This window comes from Theropithecus gelada, chromosome 12 (genome assembly GCF_003255815.1).
Source record: "Theropithecus gelada isolate Dixy chromosome 12, Tgel_1.0, whole genome shotgun sequence".
Lineage (NCBI taxonomy): Eukaryota > Metazoa > Chordata > Mammalia > Primates > Cercopithecidae > Theropithecus > Theropithecus gelada.
In genome coordinates, this window is record NC_037680.1 from 22185824 (window position 1) to 22212732 (window position 26909).

The window sequence follows — 26909 nt, forward strand, 5'->3', positions numbered from 1 at the left end:
AAATAAGAAACCAAGTTCAATCAAAATAGCCCTAAAGCTACCTTCCAGTTTATAAAAAGTATGAAGAATAGAGGAGCAATTCAATGATACCATAAAGAATCAAATACAGGGCATGCGACATAGTAGCTGATTGAATTTATTCAACATGTCAATTACATGAATACAATAGGAGGCAGGTAGGGGAGAAGGCACTAACCTGAATTATGAGACTGAAGAGATATAATAAACAAATGCAATGTGTGGACTTGGTTTGGATTTTCATTCAAAGACCAACTATAAAAAGACATTGTTGTGAGAATTGAGGAAATTTGAATGAAAAATGTATTTTTATCCAATTTGTTAGCTGTGATAATAGTATTGTGGGAGTAAGAAGCTATTCATATTTCTAGATATATATACCATGTACATAGGAGTGAAATAATACAAAATCTGGAATTTGCCTTAAAATTGCTCTGCAAAATTATAAAAAAGAACGATGACAAACTAAAAAGGTATAGAACTCATTTGTGGCTACTGTAACAAATTACCAAAAAACATAGTGACTGAAAATAACCCACATTTATTATATTACAGTTCCATAGGTTAGAAGTTCAACATGGGTCTCATGAGGTCAAAAGCAAGGCCTTGGCAGAGCAAAGCTTCTTTCTGGAGGCTCCAGGGGGAACTCTGTTTTCTTACCTTTTCTAGATTCTAGAAGCTTCCCACAATCCTTGGCGTAAGGGCCATCTTTAAAGACAGCAATGTTGTATCTCTCTACCTATTCTTTCATAGTCACATCTTCCTCTAACTATTCCTTTCCTTCCCTCTTCCACTTTTAAGAGCCTTTTTGAGTCTATTGAGCCCAACTGGATGATCCAGGATTATCTTCCTATGTTAAGGTCAATTGATTAGTGACTTAATTCCATCTACAATCACAATTCCTCTTTGCCATATAATGTAAAATATTCATATCTCTGAGGATTAGGACATGGACATCTTTGAGGGTAATTAGTCATCTTACCAAAGGAAGGAAGGAAAAAAAAGGAAGGAAGGAAGGAAGGAAGGAAGGAAGGAAGGAAGGAAGGAAGGAAGGAAGGAAGGAAGGAAGGAAGGAAGGAAGGAAGGAAAGGTAGAAGTGAAGAAGAAAAAAACAGTATGAAAAACTCTTGATAAATTTAAAAACTGGGTGAATAATACGTGGAATTCTCTCTAGTTTTGTTAATGCTTGAAAATTTAATAAAAACAATGAACAGTGACAACTTGGATGAGAATTTGTGACATCTGCCTCAAAATTTATGACTTCAATAGCATCTGATATGTAATCTTTTTCATCATATATTCTTATATTGGAAACAATTCCTTCTGCCTTTGTATTAGTCCCTTCTCACACTGCTATAAAAAATACCTGAGACTGGGTAATTTATAAAGAAAAGAGATTTTATTGACTCACAGTTCTGCATGGCTCGGGAGGCCTCAGAAAACTTACAATTATGGCAGAAGGTGAAGCAGGCGCCTTCTTCACAAGGTGGCAGGAGAGAGAATAAGGGAAAAGTAATGGGAGAAGAGAGCCTATAAAACCATCAGCTCTTGTGAGAACTCACTATCACAAGAAAAGCATGGGGGAAATCATCTCCATGATCCAATCACTTCCCACTGGGCCTCTCCCTTGACATGTGGGTATTACAATTCAAGATAAGATTTGAATGGGGACGCAAAGCCAAACCGTATTATTCCACATCTGACCAAATCTCTGGTCTTCACTTTTCAAAATCATGCCTTCCCAACTGTCCCCCAAAGTCTTAAATTGTTCCAGCATGAACTCAAAAGTCCAAGTCCAAAGTGTCATCTGAGCCAAGGCAAGTTCCTTCTGCCTATGAGCCTGTAAAATCAAAACCAAGTTAGTTATTTCCAGGATACAATGGGGGTATAGGCATTGGATAAGTGCTTTCATTTTAAATGAGAGAAATTGGTCAAAACAAAGGGACCATAGACCCCACGCAATTCTGAAATTCAATAGGGCAGTTATTAAATCTTACAGCTCCAAAATTATCTTCTTTGATTCCATGTCTCACATCTGGGTCAAGCTGATGCAAGAGGGGGCTCCCACAGTATTGGGCAGCTCCAACCCTGTGGCTTTGCAGTGTACAGTTCCCTTCCCAGCTGCTTTTGTGGGCTGGCATTGAGAGTCTGTGGCTCTTCCAGGTGCATGGTACTAGCTGTCAGTGGCTCTCCCATTCTGGGGTCTGGAAGATGGTTACCCTCTTTTCACAGCTCCACTAGGCAGTTCCCCAGTGGAGAACTGCCCCTTTGCACTGCCCTTAGCAGATGTTCTCCATGAGGGCTTTGTCCATGTAGCAGACTTCTGCCTGGACATCGAGGCATTTCCATACATCCTTTGAAATGTAGGTGGAGGCTCCCAAACCTCAGTTATTGACCTCTGTACACCTGCAGGCCCAACACCATGTGGAAGTTGCCAAGTCTTAGAGTTTGCACCCTCTGAAGCAATGGCCTGAGCTGTACCTTGGTCCCTTTCAGTCCCACGTGCTGGGATATAGGGCACCAAGTCCCAAGGCTGCACAGAGCCTGGGCCCAGCCCAAGAAATAATTTCTTCCTCCTAAGTCTCCAGGCATATGATGGGAGGGGCTGCCATGAAGGTCTCTGACATGTCCTAGAGACATTTTCCCCATTGGTCCTGGTGATCAACATTCAGTTGCTTGTTACTTATGCAAATTTCTGCAGCAAACTTAAATTTCTCCCCAGAAAATTGATTTTTATTTTCTATCACATGATCAGGCTGCAAATTTTCCAAACTTACACCCTTCAACCTCTTGAATGCTTTGCTGCTTAGAAATTTCTTCCACCAGATACCCTAAATCATCTCTCTCAAGTTAAAAGTTCCACAGATCTCTAGAGCAAGGAAAAAATGCCACCAATCTCTTTGCTAAAGTATAGCAAGAGTGACCTTTGCTTCAGTTCCTAATAAATTCTCATCTTCATCTGAGACCACCTCAGCCTAGACTTCATTGTCCATTGACTATCAGCATATTGGTCAAAACCATTCAACAAGTCTCTAGGAAATTCCAAGCTTTCCCACATCTTCCTGTCTTCTTTTGAGCCCTCCAAACTGTTCCAACCTCTGCCTGTTACCCAGTTCAAAGTCCCTTCCACATTTTTAGGTATATTTATAGCAGTACCCCATTCTCCTGGTACTAGTTTACTGTATTACTCTGTCCTCACACTGCTATAAAGATACTACCCGAGACTGGGTAATTTATAAAGAAAAGAGGTTTAATTGACTCACAGTTCTGCATGGCTGGGGAGATCTCAAGAAACTTAGAATCATGGCAAAAGGCAAAGCAGGCATCTTCTTTACAAGGTGACAGGAGAGAGAATAAGGTAAGAGTAAAGGGGGAAGAGCTTCTTATAAAACCCTCAGCTGTCTCATGAGAACTCACTCATTACCATGACAACAGCATGGGAAAACCACCCCCATCATCCAATCACTTCCCACCAGGTCTCTCCCTTAAGACATGGGGATTGCAATTCAAGATGAGATGTGGATGGGGACACAAAGCCAAGCCATAGCAGCCTCCATATTTTAAAAGCTTTTGTCTGTAATTTTCTTATAATAGGCTTCAAAGAAAACATTGGATCCTGCATTGTATTTGTGGACAACGTATTTCCTCCTTCCTTTAACATAAGCCACTCAATGATGTAGTTAATATTTCTGGTTTTTTCTTTTTTTGTGTGTGTGTGTGTGTGTGTGTATAGTACTTACAGTTGTGCTGAACACTTAGTTCATCTCATCATGAGCAGATAATTAATGAGTAGTGTGTAGTCCTGACAAGTCGTATCTGCTGTACATATTTACCTTGAGTCTAACAGTGGGGCCTTTGCCTCAAAACAGCAGGTTATAGAAACTCCTTTATAATTGAATCGGATTTACTGTAAACCCACTGCAACAAGTCAGAAATACATGAAATTTACAAAACATATTTTAATAGATACCAGTTTTCCACATGTAGAAATTCAATTTTACTCTATTATACAGTTTGAAGATAATGAGAAAATCTTCAGATTTGAGAGCATCTAAATGCACTGGCTATGTCCTATTTATTATCACACTGCAACCTTCTTTGCCTTAGAAGGGCCTCAAAGACCCTCTCCCAGTGCTCCACCCAGGACTGAACTTGAGAATGGCTTATTTGTCCTAAATCAAATGAGAAACATGTTTTAAACCATGATTTCTCAGGAAAGACAAACAAGCTAACATTGGATTCCTTGGCCTCTGTTGAAATTTCAATTTCACATGCTCACAATGTTATTTTAGGTGAAAAGAATTTCATTTTTATGCCAATATTTACTAAACAGAGGTCTTAATTTTCCCTTTCCCAGTATGTGGGAGCTTCACTTCATGCAGCTCTCTGTGCATTCTATTGTGTTAAAACAGCAAGCTTGTCAAGAATGGAGACATTGCAGCAATATACACAGTCTATGGGAGACATTTTCTCTATGGGTTAAAGTAAGTTGTTGGATCAAAGTCAGGACATAGATGCTACAGCTGGTCTGGGAAAAAATGGCAATTAAGAGGGAAAAAAAGAACAGAAAGAGAGAATCACAGACAGTCTTTTTTTAGGTGGCAACAACAGAACCAGACTGCTTGAAACTGGTAGCTGACTCCAAATGTCACATTTTTCACTGAATGCTAAATAATATTGCTATTTTATAACCATTACTTGGTTATATTGGTGGCCATATTAACTTCTTTCATAACAATCTTGTTACATATATTTTTATACATTATATTTGTTGTCTTTCTTTCTTATGTTTCTTTGTTTCAACAGTGCTTAGGAGGACTGAACAGAAGCAGGTTAAAGGTTCAGGGACGCTTCCCTTGAATAGCTCTCAGTCTGTCTAGCCAAAGGCTGGCATATTCATTAGAATCAATTCATGTACTTCTGTGCAGTTTAACATTCAGTGCTTGCATGATTACCTATTCATTAGAAAATAACTTATTTAGCTTAAATGTATACTTGTGTCAGAGACAGTAAAAATTTTTTTTAAAAGTCAACAAAAAACTAAAATTTTAAGTACTTTCTCTGGCAAAGTTGAGTAACTTACAATAATCATAAGTGAGGAAAATTACTGTATAATAACTCACACTTCCAGGTAATATTGGTGATCTCACTCACAGAAAATTTTAACAAATGAATAAAAGTGGTACAAACATGAAAGTCCCTTCCAAAATGATAAGGGACAAGAGCATGTTAGGAATGTTAACATACTCAAAGCGGGAAAGTACAGGAAACTGACTTAGCAGGGTGCAGAAAAGTTCGAAGACAAATGCCTGTGTGAGAAGGGGAGGATATCAAAGAGTAGTAATTGATCCAAGTCAAAGAATCATGGAAATGTTTTGGCATTGGAGGTACTAGTTATCCCTGAAGGCTACAATGCAGGGGAATTGAAAAACAGGTGGTTGAAAGTCTGTAAAGTTAGCAGTTGGAGCCCAGATTCTTTCCTCCAGCCTGTGCAACCAGAACACCGAATCTTCTCCACACCCATGATAGTGGGAGTTTACTCTCTAGAGAAGATGAACTAGTATAGTTCTGGGCTTAGAGACATGAGTACAACTGAGGAGACAGATGAGTGAGCCATTTGATAGAAAAATAGGGTGATTCAGCAACATTTTGCATTCTAAAAGGTGAAAGCCCCAGCTCCCTTTCCCTACGTAGCTCGTGAGAACTTACTCATACACCCAGGCTTATACCCGCCTTTCCCCCAGCACACCCCAGGAATATGATTATAGATTTATCTCTGGGAAAACTGCCCAGTCCAATTGATAAGAGCTACAAATCATTACATTGGGCTCATTGTGGTACAATGGTGTCCACCAATCAAAAAGTTCTGCCCTTGCACAAAATGCTTGCACCTGGTTTTTAGAGTTCCAGTTTTAAAAATGAATGCACCCAAAGTATCACCAGACTGTCAACCATAACATTTAAAATTCAGGACAGAGTCCAAAAGGACAAACAGGAAGCAAACAATTCAATGGAAACAGTGAAGATAAAGCACAGGGGAAAAAGGTATAATTAATATATTCAGAGAGAAAAGAAAATACCATGGAATAATTATCCTCTTAAAAAGATACCGGGAACAAGAAAGAGCTTGCGAAAATGAAAGACATAATATAGGAAATAAATAATTCAAGAAAATTTTGTAACATAAAATTGAGAAACAGTTTCAAAATTAGAACAAAAGAGAATAATTAGATTAATGCAAGAAGTCAGCAGATGGAAGTTATTTTCAATTCAGAATTATATGACAAGCCAAATTACCAATTAATGTGAAGGTAGACTGAAGATGTTTTTCAGTAAGCAAAGTCTTAGAATATTCCTTTCCCATCTACTACTTTAAACTCTCTCAGAACTGATTTGAGGATCCCAATAAGCAGAGACAACAATGTTGAACAAATGCAAATGACGTCAATTGTGAACTCTAAAATAAAACTATACAGTAAAGGAAACATTATCAGAGTTAACCAGGTAATGTACAAAATATGACATATTTAATATTAAACATTGCTAAGTCCCCAATATATTTTACCTATGTCCCTACTCTTTCGTATGTATGCAACATCAGTTGTAAATAATATTCATGTAGCCATAAGCATGCAAACAATGAATATTGATGTAATCAAAGTCATGATTTCATTATATTTGGAGGATGAGGAAAGAGAAAATGTGTATGTATGTGCTTGCATGCAGGCACAATGTGGAAGAGGGAGATATGTAACAGCTAAATCCTTAATTTTCACAATAGGGAAAAATGTAAATTTGAAGACACAAAATAGCAATTAACCCATATTACTTAAAAATATCGAGCTAAATATAAGTAGAAACAGCAAAAATAGTTGTAAGCAATTCTCTGTTTGCAGAAATTAAAATAGACGTGAATGGGTCAGAGGACCACTGTTTTTAGCACAAGCATTACTATCTACAAAGAACTACTCTGTAAGCTTTAAATTCATAGGTCCTGAAACCAAAATAGAGGGTTCAAATACTGTTTCCACCACCTAATAGTTGTGGATGTTGTGGCTTAGATATTTAAAGACTTTATTTTGCTGTTTATAAAATTGGATACTAATATTAGTAAATCATATTGATGTCTTACAGATTAAATTAGTTAATATGTGAAATAATTTAAATAATATCTGGCACAATTTATTAGTATTAGTACTGCCATGTGGCTGTTAACTATTTACATGAATTGCTTCAATAAAAAATTACAAAGAAGACATAACACATAATAAGATACATGGAAAGCAGTGAATAAATAGAAAGGATCATTATATTTCAAAACTGAAAATTGATGAATATTCAATAATGAAATAAAGTATGTTTCTTATTATCTGACATCTAAACAAGAATATTTCACTAATTATGCTTAATCATGAAAAATTCATTTGTGTCTTTTGTAACTACGAGTATGTGAATATATTGCCAAAGGTATAAAGTAAAATAGGCTTCTAAAAAAAATAGGGATCTCATTCACTGAAAAGAATCAAGATAGTACAGTTGATTTCAAACTAACATTTGATAATAATTAACATTTGTCAGAAGGATAATTAATCCTTATGTTAATATTTCCTCTGTTCTGCTGAACATTAGTACTGCATCTGATTTAGATATGTTCATATAGTAGTAGATATGCTTTCTATGTCTCAATATGACATTAAGAAAATCCTAAATTCTCAACATATTTTAACACATCTCTGCCTTTTATAACGCACCTCTACCTTTAATATATAGTGAACTCAAAATTCCAGCAAAATTGATATTGACATTTTTTCCTCTTCAATGGAAGTAAAAGACTTTTTTCCCCCAAAATCAACTCTGTTTAAAGAAATGCTGTTAACTAAGAAAAAATATCAGGTAATGTTTCGATCATGGTGCTTTTATTAATTATAACATGCAGTAAATCATGTTTGTGTTTTTATTTATATTTTCAACATACAATGTAAATAAGAACACCTCCAGATATTCTTTTGGCAGGCACAAAAACTGTTTATTCGACAGATGATATAGACAATAATGTATGGCTCATAATTAGGGAGAAAGCTGTAATTTAAGAAGTTCTGATGGCATTCAAACAGTTTGTGTGTAACTAAACTACGGCTGTTAGTGAATGGCAGCTTTAAAACATTTTAAACATGTGGACAAAAAATTGAATTTTTATTATTGTAAATGAAAAAGGAGATTTCTGGAGAAGCTAGACAACATACTGTAATCCAGGCTTGAGTGAGTTGAGGAGGAATGGTGTCGTATAAATAGAAACCTGCTCTTCCACACATGGGCCAAATCTTTGCCTCAAGTCCTCATGCACAACACACTCTATAGGGACGTATGGGGTAATTGAAGAGACAAGTATATCTGTATGGTACACATCCTGTGCAAACATCATTACTGAGTGAGACACATATACATTCAGTTTAATTGCTAGTCAGTATAACATGCATAAATCCTTAAGCTATTTCAATTTGTAATTGATATGGCATGACTAAAACTAAAGCAGGTCTCCATATTTAAAAATAAAGACAATACGTCACTTTCAATTATTTTGAGTCTTAATCATCATTTTGGGTTGTCTTTTTTATTGTCTGTTAAATTTATTACTGCACAATTGACCTTTCAGAAGGTCAAAAATACAAATACAGCTTTCTTTGACCAATTTTGCAAAGTTACATTGCCACAACCCCGAGAGCTGAGTTTGTATTCCATGGTTGATCCAGTTTTCTCAGACTAATACAGAAAGAAAGTTTAACATGTAGACTAAGCTCTTCTACTAATAAACAAAAGTTAAATTTTCCTGATTTAAATATTATGTGGAAAATTATATTTTAATAAATGGTGAAAATTAGAATCCTGTAGAGCAAAATAGTAATCTTCCATGTTTCCAAGTAATAAAAAATTAAAATATTAAAATTTACCATTATTAAATTGACTTATTATTAATTTCCCTTAGACTTGAAGATATAATTAGAAATAGAATTTATTGAGAACTTGCCAATTCCAAATGCTGTGCTATATTCTTTATATACAATATCACATATAATTCTCATAACAATATTGTGAAGTAAACATTGCCACCGTTTTCATTTTATATATGAAGAAATAGAGGTTCATGATGTAAATAAATACTTAGATTTCATTTTTTTAACATACATAATCTAAAAAAGAGGAAAGATATCATGTGATAATATACAACATCATAATATACAACATCATACATTTTATTTGGACGTGGAAGTATTTTTATTCTGAGTATCTGAGGGTGAGGAAAGAATCACAATGAGACATGTTTATCTTCACAAGTTTAGGCACATCCTGGAAATGTTGAATACTATACAATTCGTGAAAAAAGTAAAGCTAGTGTGTGTGTGTGTATGTGTGTGTGTATGTGATGACTAAAGGAAAGAACAAGTTATTCAAAGGACAAAGACTAATCCAATCATTACTGCCAGGCAAATAATAGTTAAAGAAATTTCTAGTCAAAAAACTTTAGGTATGGAGAAACTACATGATAATGAAAAATTTATCTACATTTTCCTCTGTTCATTCAACTCATGTTGTATTTAGTTATTTCTAAGTTATTTGCAGCTTGTAAAGTATTTTAAATTTACTTTCATAATTTTTTTACCAGACAGAAAATGAACAATGGGAACAGAATAAAAAGGAAAGGAGAACAAATTAGTAGGACTAAGATGATTAATTGCTGGTTTTCTTTTGAAACATTTGTCATATAGAAAATTCAATTCATTTTATTTGCTATATTTAAATATTAAATAGAAAATCACTTGTTATTACAGAATCCTACATATAGTAGGAATTTTAAAAACATTTGCTATACATTGAGTGCCTAAGATGTATAATGTAATATTTTGGCTGTTTGGATGGTTATGATGAGAACAAGTTATATCTCTCAAAGTCTTTGAAAATGTAACTCTACTTCGTCTACTCATGTCAATTAAAATAAAAAGTAAGCCTGCCGATTGACTCATGCACTACCTTAGAATGAAAAAATATAGAGAAGTGGTATTCAATGCAAATCATACTGTGAATTTGTAAACTGTATATTCTAAAGAATGACTTCACAAATATAGTACAAGGTATGTGGGAGAAAGAAAGGTACCTACATCATTAAATATAAAAGAGACAAAATAAACTTTTTGTGTTAGTAACTCCTACCAGAGTTAATTCATATCAGAGTAAAAAGACAACTTCATAAAGCAATAATTATAAAACCATGTTAATGGGTTTATAATGTATAATGGTATAATTTGTATGACAATAATAGAACAAAAAAGAGCAGGGAATATTGATATATTGAAGCAATGTTTTTATATACTATTGAAATTAAGTTGATTTTCATTCAAACTGCAATGTTTTAAGTTAAGATGTTATTTTTATTCTCAAGGGCAATCTAAGAAGATTGTTTTTTAATAATAAGGGGTTAATCAGTAAGGCATACCAATTTAAACATGTATGCCCCTAACAACAAAGCTCAATAACACATAAAGCACAAATCAAATTGAAGGGAGAAATAGAAAATTCAATAAAAGTTGTTGGAGACTTCAATATTATACTTTTAATACTTAAGATAACATGGAGTAGAAGATCAACACACAAATATAAGACTAAACATCTCTATAGACAAAATAGACATAATAGATATCTATAGAACACTTCACCTCACAATAGCAGAATATAAGTTACTCTCAAGTGCACATAAAACAGTCTTGAAGATAGACCATACAGTAGACCATAAGACAAGTTTGAAAAAACTTAAGAGTTGAAATCATACACAATTTGTTTTCCAACCACATGGAATAAAATTAGAAATCAATAACTGAAGGAAATTTTAAAATTTCAAAAATCTGCAGAAGTTAAACAGCACACTCCTCCATAACCAAGGGTCCAGGACAAAATCATAAGGCAAATTTAAAAGTAGTCTGAGGTGAATGTAAACAAAAATGTAGCATATCAAGTTATAGAATACAGCAAAGGCAGTGCTTAAGAGAGAAATGTGTAGCTAAAACATCTACGTTTGACAAAAATTAAGTTAAATTAATAACCTAATCTCTCATGTTAAGAATTAGAAAAGGAAAAGTGAACTTATCCCAAAGAAAACAGAGAGACAAGAATAGTAAAGCCTAGAATGGAAATTAATAAAATAAATAATAGAAAAGCAATAATGTAAATCTACTAAGCCAATAAATGGTTCTTTGAGATTTTAACACCATTGACAAATTTTTCACTAGGGAAACCAAGAAAAATAAGTAAAACTGAAATGACTAAAACCTAGGAAGAAAGTAGAGACATCATGAATAATTTTACAGAAATAAAAAGAATTAGAAGGAAACACTGTGTAAAATTTTGTGTCCTAACAACATAGATAACCCAAATGAAGAAAAAAAAAAAAAGAAAAAGAAAAGAAACATACTTCTGAAATGTAAATAAAAAGACATGGAAAACCCAAATATACTTAAAAGGTTTTAGTTAGTAATTTAAAAACATCCAACAAAGAAACTTACAGGCCCAGATGTCCTTAATGGTGAATTCTATCAAACATTTAAAGACTTAACACCAATAGTTTATAAACTCTTCTAAAAGGTAGAAGAGGGAACATTTCCCAACTCATTCTATGAGACCAGTATTAGCTTCCTAACAAAACCAGAGTATAAGAAAGAAAACTACAGAGTCTATCTATTAGTGATATTGACTCAAAAAGAGCAATTACAGAAAACTTACTGTTAATATCATACTTAACAATAAAGGACTAAATGTTTTCCCCTAAGATCAGGAAGGAAGCAAAGATATCTATTCTCCCCACTCTCATTCAACAAAGAATACTGGCAAGCATAATGTTGCAAAAAATGACAATAATTTTAAAAAGACATGGAGATTGAAAATGAAGAAATGTAACTGTCTTTGTTTGCAGATGACATTATTGTCTATGTAGAGAATTCTAAAGACCAATTTTAAGAAAAGTTCCTAGAACCAATTAATCATTTCAGCAAGGTTTCAGGATATAAGATCAGTATTCAAAAATAGTTACATTTCTACATCCTAACAATGAACATGGATAGAAATCATTGTTTTAATGAATATTTGGTAGAAATCAATATTAAAAACATAATAACCTTTACAAGTTCTCCAAAGAAAATTAAATTATCATTTATAAATTTTACAAAGCATGCATAGGATCTGTATGCTGAAAATTATAAAATGCTAATGAAAGAGATCAAAGAAGATCTAAATAATTGACTAGATATTCTGTATCCCTGGATTGGAAGAGTCAACCTAATAAAAATGACAGTTCTCCCTAAATGTGTCAGTTTAAGACAGTTTCTATCAAAAACCTTGTCAGCTTTGTATATTTTTATTTATTTATTATTAGCTGGTTACTTGAAGTTTTTATAGATGTAGACAAGTCTAGTCTAAAATTTATATGGAATGACAAAGGATGTACAACAGCAAAAACTATTCTATATTGTGTAAAAAGAAATAATGTGAAAAGAATTCACTCTACTTGACATTGAGGTTTACTATATAGGTACAATATTCAAGACGGTGTGGTACTGGCAGAGGAATAGATAAACAGATCAACAGAACAGAAGAGAGAACCAAGACGGAGACCCATATAAAAGTGTCCCAGTGATTTTTGTCAAAGGTGAAAAAGTGATTCAATAGAGGAAGGTGCCTTTTTCAAGAAATGGTAAGGGAGCAATACCATTAGATAATACAGGAAGATACCCTTTTTAAGAAATGGTATGGGAGACACTCATCAGCAGAAGAAGAGACCTTGACCTAAACTTCACGACTCATATAAAAATGTGCTAAAAATGAATCACAGACTTAAATGTGAAGCATAAAACCATAAACTATTAGAAAAATACTTAGGAGAAAATTATTAGAACCTAGGGATAGGCAAACAGTTCTTGGACTTGATACCCAAAATATAGTTTATAAAAAAATTAAGTTGAACCTTATCGGGACTGGAAACACCTGCTCCAAGAAAGATCCTGTTAAAAGGATGAAAATACAGCCTACACAGTGGGCTAAAGTATTTTCAGATGATACATTTAAGAAATGTCTTCTAGCTATAATATAAAAAGAACCCTCAAAACTCAACATTAGTAAGACAAATAGCAAATGGGCAAAAACCCTAAAGAGACATTTCACTGAGGAGAATATACAGATTTTAAATAGGCACTATTTATATTAAATAAAAAATAATAATGAACATGTTTAGCATTGTTAGTCATTAGGAAAATGCGAATTAAAACAAAAATGAGACACTATTATACACTTATTAGAATATCTAAAAAAAATCATGATAATATCAAATGCTGCTGAGGTGGAGAAAAATTGGATCGCTTATATTTTGCTTGTTAGAATGTTAAGTGGCACATCCACTCTGTGAATTAGCTTGGCAGTTTCCTTTAAAACTAAAAACGTGCTTACAATAGAACCCAGCAATTGGACTCTTGGAAATTTATACCAGAGACATTAAAACATATGTTAATGCAAAAACTACACACAAATATTCATAGTAGCTATATTCATAATAGAAACTAAAAACAAGCCACATGTCTTTCAACGGATGAATGGTTAAACAAACTGTGGTACATCCATACCATAAAATAATACCCCTAAATATGAAGGAACAAATCAGTAATCCTTACAGACACTTTAATGAATCTCAAGGGAATTATGTTGAGTGAAAAAAGTGTGTCTCAAGAGGTTACACACTGTGTATCTCAGTTTACAAGAGATTTGTGAAATAACACATTTTACAGATATAAAGAACAGATTAGCGGTTGCCAGGAGTTAAAGATTGGGAATCAATAAATTGCTATGAAGGGGTAACTTTCATGGTGATGAAAGAGTTCTGTATTTTGATTGTTGTGGTTTTATAATGCTGTGATGCCATATCATGCAATGAAATGGCTAGAACTATACACACACATACAAATGACAGCATGGGTAATTGTGAAATATGAATAGGTTCTGTGTATTGCACCAATGTCAATTTCCTGTTTTGTTATTGTGCTATAGTTATGCAAGGTAGCAACATTAAAGGAAGGGAAGTGAAGGTGCACCAGATCCCCCTGTATATTTCTTGGCAACTTCTGCTTTACAAAAATTTTTTTTTGATCTAGCAATAAACATGCAAAACCTATCACTTCCTATTCATTTTACTTTTATCCATACCTTTCAGTTTATGCTTATTGTATCTAAATATGAAAAATACTATGTAATGGCATATTTTATTCTAATTCTTCATTCCTTAACATTACATTGAGAGCTTAAAATAAGCCACGGTAGAAGTATTTATACCACGGAAATTGGCAAACACTACAAAACAGGACTTGACTTATAGTCTTATTGATTTTTTAAACATAAAAAAGAGAATATTAATAATTTAGATAAAACTTTTAAGTGTGTCATGGGTGTAGCTGCTACACTGTCAATAACATTTTTAAAATGGGGAAATATTATTTCAGTATACAAAACTATTATCTGTTTCATCAAAATGTCACTCATATCCTTGAGGAACAAGTTAATATTTTTGTTGTTTTATTTTCATCTGGCACATTACTGTAAATAAATTATCAGCCAAAATTCATGTCAGAAGTATACTCAGATTACTAGTCATTAAACATTTACCAGAACATCCCCACTTAGATCGATTATGTGGTCCTGGTTCTGGAAGAACTCACAAGTGGACAGATATAAGTGAAGGAACTGAGGAACCTGAGTTCACTATTGAAATGTAAACTTATGCAGCTACAGAGCATGCTGGGAATTCCAGAGCTAACAAGATCGGAGTAGATTGAGCCATGGATAGAATTGTGGGCAACTCATGACTTAGGCAAACTCCATGTGTTTTAGGTAGTGTGTCCATACATGCAGGCGTCCATCTAAATCTCATCAATGATTTGTTGCAGTTCCCACACACTTAAATCATATTGGAACTACTTAAAATTCTCTGATATTTCTAATGGTGGTTCTTTATGGTCAGAGGATATAGATGTAATTTTTCAGGTCATAAATCTCTGTTAAAAGATTGACCAAAAAGTACCTGACTGACCAAAAAGTACTCTGTCTTGAAGGAGCATTCTTAGCCTACCTCCCAATGGAACCCAGTAGACTTCTGACTTGCGTTTGCAGCAGGCAGTCACTGATTGGTCTTTATCAGGGTTCCCAAGATTAGTACTTGTGTTTCCATCCTCTGGGTTCCAGATAGGCGGGAATGTGTGTACAAGGAGTTCTTGTGAAGGATTCTATTGAAGCAAGTCGCTATGCCTTCCCTGTTAAAGCAGCTTTGGCAATAATAGAAGGACAATTTTACCTTTTACTGACTTGGGATTTCAGGGGAATTGTGAATTTCTGAGTACTCCAAGGAATTAAATAATGATACATCTATAGAGTTAGGAGCAGCAGATTTTGGTTGTACAATGCTAACAAGAATAGGAGCTCAGCAGTAGAGGATAGCATTAACATTGTTCTAGATTGGGGAATAAATAGTTGCTCAGTGTGCTTATCACTACCTAATCTCATTGGTGTTGGTGAGACACAGACAATGATTCAGAGAAGAGTGGCCTGGGAATAATGAAAACTGACAGAATATAGAACTTCAGGAGAGAAGTCCAAGTTGGTTTTAGCAACCACATTAAGCGATTTCAGGTCCCATTTATTCAATATGGCCACTGTAGTGTAAAAATACCCTAGTAACTGTAGTCCCAGCTACTCAGGAGGCTGAGGAAAGAGAATCACTTGAACCCAGGAGGCGGAGGTTGCAGGGAGTCGAGATCACGCTACTGCACCCCAGCCTGGGCAACAGAGGGAGGCTCCATCTCAAAAACGAAAAAGAAAAGAACCCTAGTAAAAACTTGTAAATTGTCCCAGCATTCTCTCAATTCTTCACATTTCTCTATCTATCGGTGACCTTCATATTGTCTTCAAGTGTCTGTGTCCTCTCCATTCACTTTAAGCACTGTTTTTTTGGTTATAAGTGTTTCTTCCCTGGGTTAAGGTAGTAGAGTCCTACTTTCTCTGCTCTCAGTCTCATCCCCTCCTAATCCACACTTCACAACATTGCCAATACACCAAACTCCAAAGATGTCCCTTAATGATCATGCCTGCTTGTGCATTCCTTTCCCACATAGAATATGTCCTGGTCCTGTAACTTGCTGGGATCAATTGAATGCAGCAGAAGTGACATTGTTTAACTTCCAAAGCTTCATTTTAAGAAATCTGCAGCTTCCACTTTTACCACTTTGAATATTACTCCTTGGAGCCAGCTACCATGCTATGTAGACCAAACCAGCCACATGTAGAGTTCTACATGGAGGAGAACTAAAGCCCCAGCCAACAGATCAAACTGATTTTATAGCCAGCACCATCTCTACTGTCATGTAAGTGAGAACATTTTAGACTTTTAAGCTGTCCCAGCACTTCAGGTCATACCATATTAAGCAGAGGATTGCCTATTCAACTCACACAGTTGTGAAAAATAATAAATTGTTTCTGTTTTAAGGCACAAAGTTCTAGGATCATAAGTTTGTTACAAACAACTGATTTTTTCTAAAAACAACTCATACCTAGAAGTGGGGTGTTGATGTGACTAAAACTTAAAATATCTGCCATTGCACTTTGCAGTTCCACCCTGAAGTTCCACATGAAGACGCTTGGATGAGTCAGCTGGGAATATTGTTCTTGTATACCTCATCGCTTTAGCTGGTCACTTGGAACCTTGGAGCAGAATCCTTCACATTAAAGGATGGGATGGAGTGGAGGAGAGGAGTTTATTTTCTCACTATGTGTGCAGACTGGACCCCCTACTGCTATTGTATTTATGCCTATATATATGTACATAGAAAGTTTTGTGACTCCCTCCTCTGTCCTTTCGACAACATAGGACTTTGAATAACAATAATAGGAAAAACAATGGAATGAGGGTGGATTTGCACAGACTGGAGCACATTCTTGAACAAACTAACCAAGTATCCTGGTGAAATCTAGATGGGTTTGAGATATTGTCAATGAATCATATGATACCTGGCTATTTCAAGTTTCTGTAAAAGAAGGGGAAATCTAAAACAAACACCCTTCCACATATATTATATATATATATATATATATAAAAAATATAATACATATATTTTATATATATATATAAAATATATATTTTTAACAAGAAAACAAGAATATGAAGAACTGGGAATTTTTAAGAAAGGGTTTCCCTTCCTTTAAGCTCAGAGGTACTATTGGTTAGGAGCTGACTAAGTTAGCCTATAAAACACCACTCCCCTTTCCAAAGTTGTATGTATAATATTGCAGGTTAAATTACTTTATGTCAGGTCCTATGAAGAAAGATGTGGTTTCAGACTGAAAACATGTTTCACAGGTGTTTGCTTCCTTTCAGGGCAGAGTTCCCCGTTCCCCTGGTGAAAATAATGCTATGTATATTTTGAAATATGGCTGAGAACATGTCATTGGTTTCTGAGGCCCAAGGTGAAGGTCTCCTGGAAGCCACACTGTGTAGTGTATTTGAGGGATCAGTCATCCCTCTTGTATGTGGGCCTGGTTGCCCTACCTCAAACAAACATGAGGTTTTCACACAAGGACAGATGGGGGGTGGTGCTGGGAGTCCTCTCCCTCTCCTATTGCATCCCCTTTCTTATGATAAGGTGCTCCAATTGACCAGCAGCAAACCCCTTGGGTTTGAAAAATTTCATCTTATCTTTATCTTTAATCCTGAACATTAGCTGACTCGCTACTGAGCCTGCTTTAAAAATCTACACTCCTGCATTCTTAGATATACAGGGGAACTGTTGAATAGGAGAGTGGAAAATGAAGAATTTAGTTTGCCAATGATTGCGTCTGATTCCTATAAGTTCGAGTTACACAGGGCTAATTTATACCCCTTTTACTTGGGTTTTGGGGGTGGTAGAAGGTGGGAAATTTGGGTGATTTCTTGACTGACAATGAGGATAAAATGTTAATACTTTTTTCGGACTTAACAACTTTATCCTAGATATTCTACAGTAGAGGAACAATTGGTACTCACCTCCATGCTGCACTCAACTATGAAAAAGGCAGAGTTTGCTTGCCCAATGGCCAAACTAAAGACATCAGTTTATTGATCGTATATTTGTCACCTGGAATGGAACTTGAAAGAAAATACATTTTGATTTCAAAAAGTATATATATGTATATACTTTTTATATACTTTTATGTATATCTGCCATTGGCTTTAGGACCAGAGACTAGGTGGAGATAAAAGGGCTTTTTAAAGAAATATATTAATGGAAATTGAAAAGATAATGAATGCTTTGATATTGGAGGCCTGAGAAGAGTTGACTCATGTTAGTGACAAGAGGTAACATGAAAGACAGAAAAAAACATCTAATAAACTTGTAGATTTAGCTAAGATTTCCAGACCAAATATAAAAAGTGCCGAGTGATTTTATTTTGGTTTTTGTTTTCTCTTATGATAGGAATCAGATATAAAGAAATGAAATAAAGAGCTATGTTCAATTTTCAATTAGAATATAGAGAAAACATTTTCAACCAGGACTTCCAGAGTTGGGAAAAAAGACAATTTCTCAATTATAAATCTCTTCATCCTGCAAATGATTCTCAAATGAAAATACAGTCTGAGGGAAAGGATCAAATCCTTCTATTAAACATGGCTTCAGACTCAGTATCAGATGAGAAGTGCAGATGTAGGATCTTCTGTTAAGATTTCGTAGGACTTCTTAACCAGACAATATTGCTTCAGAAAGTCTTAACAGTATTTTTTCCTAGCCCTATAACTCTCTGCCCAATATGAAATGAGACTTTTGAGAGTATTACTTTTGTCTAGTAAATTATAAAATTTGATACACAGAAAATCTGCAGTTTTAAAATAATTGTACCAATTGGCCTTAAAAAGATGAAGACAGTTCAAAGTGAAAAGACATCTACGGGTTCCCAAATGAATGGGGTATAGCACCTTCCAAGATGTCTCCCAGTTATACCCACTTCCTGGTACTCATTTCCTTGTATAATTTCCTCCCCTTGAGTGTAAGCTGAACATACTGATTTGCTTCTAATAATAGATTATGGCAAAAGTGATGGGATGCTGCTGCCAAGATTAGGCTACATAAAAACTCTGGCTTTTCTCTTGTTTTCCCTCTCTTGTTCTCTCACTTCCTCAGTTTAATGGAAGTTAGGTGAAATATTGATACCTGTCCTTTGGAGAGAATCATGTGGTGAGGAACTAATAGAGGTCTCCATTCAACTGCCAAGAAATGAAGACCCTTAGTCTAATGGCTCATGTGAAACTGAATTCTTTCAACAACCCGTTAAGTTGAGCTGGAAGAACCTCCAGCCTTGTTTGAGCCTTGAGATGACTGCAGCCCCAGCCAACACATTGATTGCAGCCTTATAAGCAACCATGACTTAAAGAACCCAGTTAAGTTACTGAATCTCAGCCACAGAAACAAAGATGTTGTAAATCTTATTGTTTTAAACTTCTATGTTTCAGGTAATTCATAATACAGCCATAGATAACTAATTTAGCAGGAAGCAAGTTGAGAAAGTTACTCAGCTTCAAGAACGTTCTATTTCTCATGTAAAAGAATAAAGATTCAAAATATAGAATCAAGAGCATAGAAGTGAAACAAAGACCTTCAGAGAACCACTCCAAAGGAGTAAAACTGAGTCTTAATCAAGGAATTTGTGGCATGTGCCAGTTGGATTTCAGAATTTTTATGGACCACTGATGGCTATGCACCTTCCATACTTTTTCTCTCCTTTTGAATGGGCATCTCTATTGTGGTTTTCTGTCCCTGTCTTTCACCATATTATTGGATACATTTCTTTTTAATATACTGTATTAGGTCATTCTTGCATCACTATAAAGAAATAACTGAGACTGGGTAATTTATAAAGAAGCAGCTTAATTGGCTCTTTGATATGGTTTGGCTGTGTCTCCACCCAAATCTCATTTTGAATTGTAGCTCCCACAATTCCCACGTGTCATGAGAAGGACCAGACTGGAGGTAACTGAATCATGGGGGCAGGTCTTTCCCATGCTGTTCTCGTGATAGTGAATAAGTCTCATGAGATTTGATGGTTTTAAAAAGGGGTCTTTCCTGCACAAGTTCTCTTCTCTTGTCTGCCGCCGTGTAAGATGTACCTTTCACCTTCCACCATGCTTGTGAGGTCTCCTCTGACATGTGGAACCACAGTTTCAAGTGAATCCTTTAAACTTCTTTAGTTTTAAAACTGCCCAACCTTGGGTATGTCTTTATCAGCAGCATGAAAATGGACAAATACAGTAAATTTGTGCCATTAGAGTGGGGCACTGCTATAAAGATACCCAAAAATGTGGATGCAACTTTGGAACTGGATAACAGGCAGGGATTGGAACAATTTGGAGGACTCAAAAGAAGACAGGAAAACATGGGAAAGTTTGGAACTTCCCAGAGAATTGTTAAATGGCTTTGACCAAAATGCTGACAGCGATATGGACAATAAAGTCCCAGCTGAGTTGGTCTCAGATGGAAATGAGGAACTTGTTGGGAACCAGAGCAAAGGTGACTCTTGTTATGTTTTAACAAAGAGACTGGCAGTATTTTGCCTCTGACCTAGAGATTTGTGGAACTTTGAACTTGAAAGAGATGATTTAGGGTATCTGGCAGAAGAAATTTCTTTTTTTTTTTTTGAGACGGAGTCTCACTTTGTCACCCAGGTTGGAGTGCAGTGGTGCGATCTTGGCTCACTGCAAGCTGCGCCTCCTGGGTTCATGCCATTCTCCTGCCTCAGCCTCCCAAGTAGCTGGGACTACAGGTGCCTGCCACCACACCCAGCTAATTTTTTAAAAAATATTTTTAGTAGAGACAGGGTTTCACCATGTTAGCCAAGATGCTCTCGATCTCCTGACCTTGTGATCTGCCCACCTTGGCCTCCCAAAGTGCTGGGATTACAGGCGTGAGCCACCGCATCTGGCCAAGCATTCAAGATGTGAATTGGGTGCTGTTAAAGGCTTTCAGTTTTATAAGGGAAGCAGAGCAAAAAGTTTGGAAAATTTGCAGCCTGATGATGTTAGAGAGAAAAAAAAAAATCCCATTTTCTGAGGAGAAATTCAAGCCAGCTGCAGACATTTCCATAAGTAATGAGGAGCTGAATGTTAATCCCCAAGACAATGGGGAAAATGTCTCCAGGGCATGTCAGAGGTCTTTGTGGCAGCCCCTCCCATTATAGGCCTGAAAGCTTGGGAGGAAAAAATGGTTTCATGGGCTGGACCTAGGGTCCTCATGCTGTGTATAGCCTAGGGACTTGGTGCCCTGCATCCCAGCTGCTCCAGCTGTGGCTGAAAGGGGCCAAAATAGAGCTCAGGCTATGGCTTCAAAGGGTGCAAGCCCCAAGCCTTGGCAGCTTCCACATAGTATTGAGCCTGTGAATGCACAGAAGTCAAGAATTGTGGCTTGGGAACCTCTGCTGAGATTTCAGAGGATGTATGGAAACACCTGGATGCTCAGGCTAAAGTTTGCTGAAGGGCCAGGGTCCTCTTGGAGAACCTCTGATTGGGAAGTAGAGAAGGGAAATGTGGGGTCAAAGTCCCCACACAGAGTCCCTACTGGGGCACTGCCTAGTGGAGCTGTGAGAAGAGGGCCACCATCCTGCAGACCCCAGAACAGCAGATCCAGCAACAGCTTCCACCGTGTGCCTGGAAAAGGCACAGACACTTAACACAAGCCAGTGAAAGCAGCCAGGAGGGAGGCTCTACCCTGCAAAACCACAGGGGCTGAGCTTCCCAAGATCATGGAAACCCACCCCTTGCATCAGCATTACCTGGATGTGAGACATGGAGTCAAAGGAAATCATCTTGGAGCTTTAAGATTTAACTGCCCTGCTGGATTTTGGATTTGCCTGGGGCCTGTAACCCTTTGTTTTGGTCAACTTCTCTCATTTGGAATGGCTGCATTTACCCAATGCCTGTGTGCCTGTTGTATCTAGGAAGTAACTAAATTGCTTTTGATTTTACAGGCTCATAGGCAGAAGGGACTTGCCTTGTCTCAGATAAGACTTTGGACTGTGGAATTTTGAGTTAATGCTGAAATGAGTTAAGAATTGGGGGGACTGTTGGGGAGGTATGATTGGTTTTGAAATATAAGGACATGAGATTTGGGAGTGGTCAGGGGTAGAATGATTTAAATGAAATATACAGGATGAGAAATGGAGCAGAGTGTTGGGGAAAGAGCATCCCAAACAAAGGGCAGAGTGCACGTGGTGCAGAAGGGCTTCACATGGAAATGTGCTTTATGCATTTGAGAAACATTTAATAGCCAAGATTTCCTATTTAAAAGTTCAAAACCTTTGTCCTACACTGACCAGTCAATGAAAAGGCCTTATACAAGGGTTGGTATGCTATGGCTCCTTGGTCAAATCCAATGCGCCAATTGTGTTTTTTTCCGTCTCTGAAGCTAAGAATGGTTGGTACATTTTATTTTTCTTTCTTTTCTTTTCTTTCTTTTCTTCCTTCCTTCCTTCCTTTCTTTCTTTCTTTCCTTTTCTTTTCTTTTCTTTTCTTCTTTCTTTCTTTCTTTCTTTCTTTCTTTCTTTCTTTCTTTCTTTCTTTCTTTCTTNTCTTTCTTTCTTTCTTTCTTTCTTTCTTTCTTTCTTTCTTTCTTTCTCTTTCTTTCCTCCTTCCTTCCTTCCTTCCTTCCTTCCTTCCTTCCTTCTTCCTTCCTTCCTTCCTTCCTCCTTCCTTCCTTCCTTCCTTCCTTCCTTCCTTCCTTCCTTCCTTCCTTCCTTCCTTCCTTCCTTCTTGCCTTCCTTCCTTCTCTCTCTCTCTTTTCTTTTCTTTCTTTTGAGACAGGGTCCTGCTCTGTCACCCAGTTTGGAGTGCAGTGGAGCAATCTCAGCTCACTGCAGCCTCTGCCTCTTGGACTGAAGCGGTTCTCCCACCTCAGCCTCCCAAGTAGGTGGGACTACAGGCATGGACCACCACACCTAGCTAATTTTGTAATTTTTTAAATACAGATGGGCTCTTGCTATGTCACCCAGCCTGGTATCAAACTCCTGGCCTCAAGTGATCCTCCCGTCTTGGCCTCCCAAACTGCTGGTATTACAGACATAAGTCATTATCCCTGAATCATGTGTACATTTTTAAACGGTTAAAAACAATTTTTTAAAAAAGTTCATAACGCATGAAAATCACATGAAATTCAAATTTCATCAACTTCTTTTTTAACTCATCTACGCTTATTCACTCTTGTATTGTTTATGTTATCTTTCATTCTGTGGTGTTGGAGTTGTGCAGCTATGACAGACCTTATCATCCACAAAGCTTAAATTATGTATTCTCTGTTTTGTTTTATTTTGTTTATTTATTTATTTTGAGATCGAGTCTCACTCTGTCACCCAGGCTGGAGTGCAGTGATGTGATCTCAGCTCACTTCAACCTCTGCCCCCCGGGTTCAAGTGATTCTCCTGCCTCAACCTACCAAGTAGCTGGGATTACAGGCCTGTGCCACCAAGCCCAGTTAATTTTTGTATTTTTAGTAGGACAAGTTTCACCATGTTTGCCAGGCTGGTCTCAAACTCCTGACCTCAAGTGGTCTGCCCTCCTCGACGTCCCAAAGTGCTGGGATTACAGGCGTGAGCTACCTCATCCAGCCTCTGTTTTATTTTTTTTACAGAAAATGTTTACTTACACCTGCATTAAAATATTAGTTTGTTGAGATATTATCAGTAATACACTTATGCTACTAATATTCAATTCAGTTGCAGGCCCATGACTTTTACTATAAGCTTTAAATGTATCTGAACTACTTTTTCTACATTTAATTTTCAGAAATATTATCCCATTAACACACAATAAAAACAATCAAATACTTTTATTTAGGAAAACTATATGACCTTTTTTTAAAATCTTAATTTTTTATTCACTTCCTAAATGTTATTTTGGACTATCAAAAAATTCTCTGAAATTATAATACAAAAAGTTAACATTAGGTGTCAGTATTTAACATATTATTTAGTAAGTGTGTGTCAATGAAAAATGCATTGCATAATTGCAGACAGTATCTTCACTGGAAAATTTCAACTCTTATTATACTGTTTTCTCTGCCATTTTTTGTTTTCCGTATTAATGAAATATGTTTAATGACATCTGCAAAAAAAATTTTTAGAAATCATTTTTTAGGTATCTTCTGTTACATTTTTTCCATATGTCTGTGAGTAGGGGTATTTAACATAGTGCAACCTAGTCTCAAGAAACGAGTGTTTAATAGAGATGTCAGTAAACCTTTTCTGTAAAGGAACAGAGAATAAATAATTTAGGTTTTGTGGATGATAAAGTCTGTCACAACTACACAAGTCTGACATTATAGTGTGAAAGATACCATAGACAGTACATGAATGAATGAGCATGGCTGAATTCCAAAAATAAAAAATTGAGGAAAAATGGAATCTTATATAATTTTCATGTGTCATTTTTTTTTCATTTTTTAATCATTTGAAGATGTAAAAACCATCTTGGACAAGTGTCTTCTAAAAGTTCCTTATAGTGATCTAAATAAAGTTTCAAAATAGAGACCATTGAGTGGCAAAGTAGTTTAGTTGTGGAGACTACTAGGGAAGCATTATACGAATGTGGAAAGGATGTGGAGTTTGAACTCCTGCTCCAGGACTTGATAGCTTTGTGATTTGGAGCAATTTCCTTAACCTTATCTATGCCTTACTCTTCTAACTTGTATTATTGTAGGTGGGGCAAGGAATCATCTAGTTTCTACTCTTCAGTATTGCTGTGAAGATTAAATATTCTAACACTGTTTTTCATAAATCACCTGTCAAAGTAATTGGCTCAATAGATGCCCCACAAACGTTAGCAGTCTCTCCTGTCATTTCTAATGTTTCTTTTATCTTTATTTTCATTAAATAGGTTAATATAACATATGAAAAAGACCCAATACAGACCTTTAAAAAAGATTTCTTATCTCTAATCATTTAGTCACAGAAAATCTTATAATTCCTTGTATGGGGTGTGTGTGTGTGCTTGTGTGTTGTATATGTCTCAAAGGACTTTTACTTATCTTTATGTCACCAAGCTTAGAATGATTACCCAAGAAGCAAGGATTAAACAAAATAAAATCTATTCCACACCTCTATATCTCTCTAAAAATATGAAATGTTCTCCCATATCTGTGTATAATGTATAAGCAAACACATGTTCTAGTAATATGAAAACTTTATTAAGCCCTAATAAATCAATAAGGGAAAAATAAACACCCAATAAGGGACAAAGGACACAAATAAACAAGCATGCATATATGCATAATCAGTATACATGATCAATAAATATTTAATATAATTTCAACCTATTAATAAAGAAAAAAGTTAAAATGGAAACACTGAGATTGGAAAATTGCTAAAAATGCTCATTAGTTTTTTTTCTTATTTTGAATGAATGTATTAGATTCAATGTGGTCAAGAGCTTCTTGGTTGCTCTTCTCATTGTAATATGGAATCTAACTCTTCCTCTCAAATCTGAGCTCACCTTAGTGACTTCCTTGACCAATACGATGTGGGCCTTTTGTGGCTGTTGTAGAAGCCTTGCAGTTTACACTCTGTTCTCTTACAATGGTCTCTCAAGGGGGGAGGCTGGCTACCATGCCAGAAGGCCCACTCCCTCAAACTGTCATGCTGGAAAAGGCACATGTAATATATGCATTCCCATCGGCAGACCCAGTTGAGGCTAGCCATCTAGTCATCCACACTAAAGTACTAGACATGTGAGTAAATACATGTTGGATGCTCTAGACTAGCACATTCGCCAGCTGAATGTAAGAGTGTCCTCAGTTGATGTCACAGAACAGAAGAATCATTAAACCAAGACTTATTCAAATTCTGGTTAAAAAATTCGTGAGATGAGTTGATTTTAGCCTCTAAATTGTGGAATGATTTGTTAAATAGCAAGAGATAATCAGAACCACGTCAATCTCCAATGTTGGTGGAATGCTCAGAAAGGCAAGGCAATAGAATTTAAATTGCCACATAACGTATGACTTGGTGGCAAAGTAAAAAAAGTAAACATTTAAACATTCCAACTTAATTATGAAAAGAAAAACACATCCTCAACTCCCATCTTTGAAAAATCTCTGTTGCTCTAAAGCCCCATGAAACAACTGAGAGTAGGTTGGGGAGAGGACTCAAACTTGATAATTAAAGATATTATTAATTCATTTTATGTGAATTGGCATGAGGCTGCTTATCATTTTTATTTATTATACTTAGTGTGAATATTCATACATTGAATATTTACTTATTTTGCTGCAGTTATATGAATGCATTTAAGTGCTGCTGCCCTAGCCCCACTGGAAGTGTTAGGTGTTGTACAATGTATATAACTTTTACTTTGTAAACTCAAAAAACTCTAAATTCTAAATTGCAAGCAGATAAGCATGTCATCACAGGAGCCAGACTGCTGGGTTTAATTTTAACTCTGACACTTATTACTGTATGACCATGGGCAAGTTACTTAATCTCTCTGCACTTGAATTTCCCCATCTGAATAATGAGGATAACAATGAGACCTACCTGATAAGACTATTGTGAAGATTAAATAAGTTTTTATATAGAGATCAATTAGAAGGCATCTAGCACAGAGTAAATGCTTAGTAAGTTACTATAATAATTATTATTTATTTATTTGCTTTTTTCTCACATATCTATAGCTAAGAAGTAGTAAGGAATGAGAACTTAAATATCCTCATGGCATCTGAGGAGGGGTTTTCTTAACCATGTCTTTGTCCTTGCTGGACTTTACAAAGATGACCTTTTTCCTGCTTGGACCTCTTTCTTGCTAGATG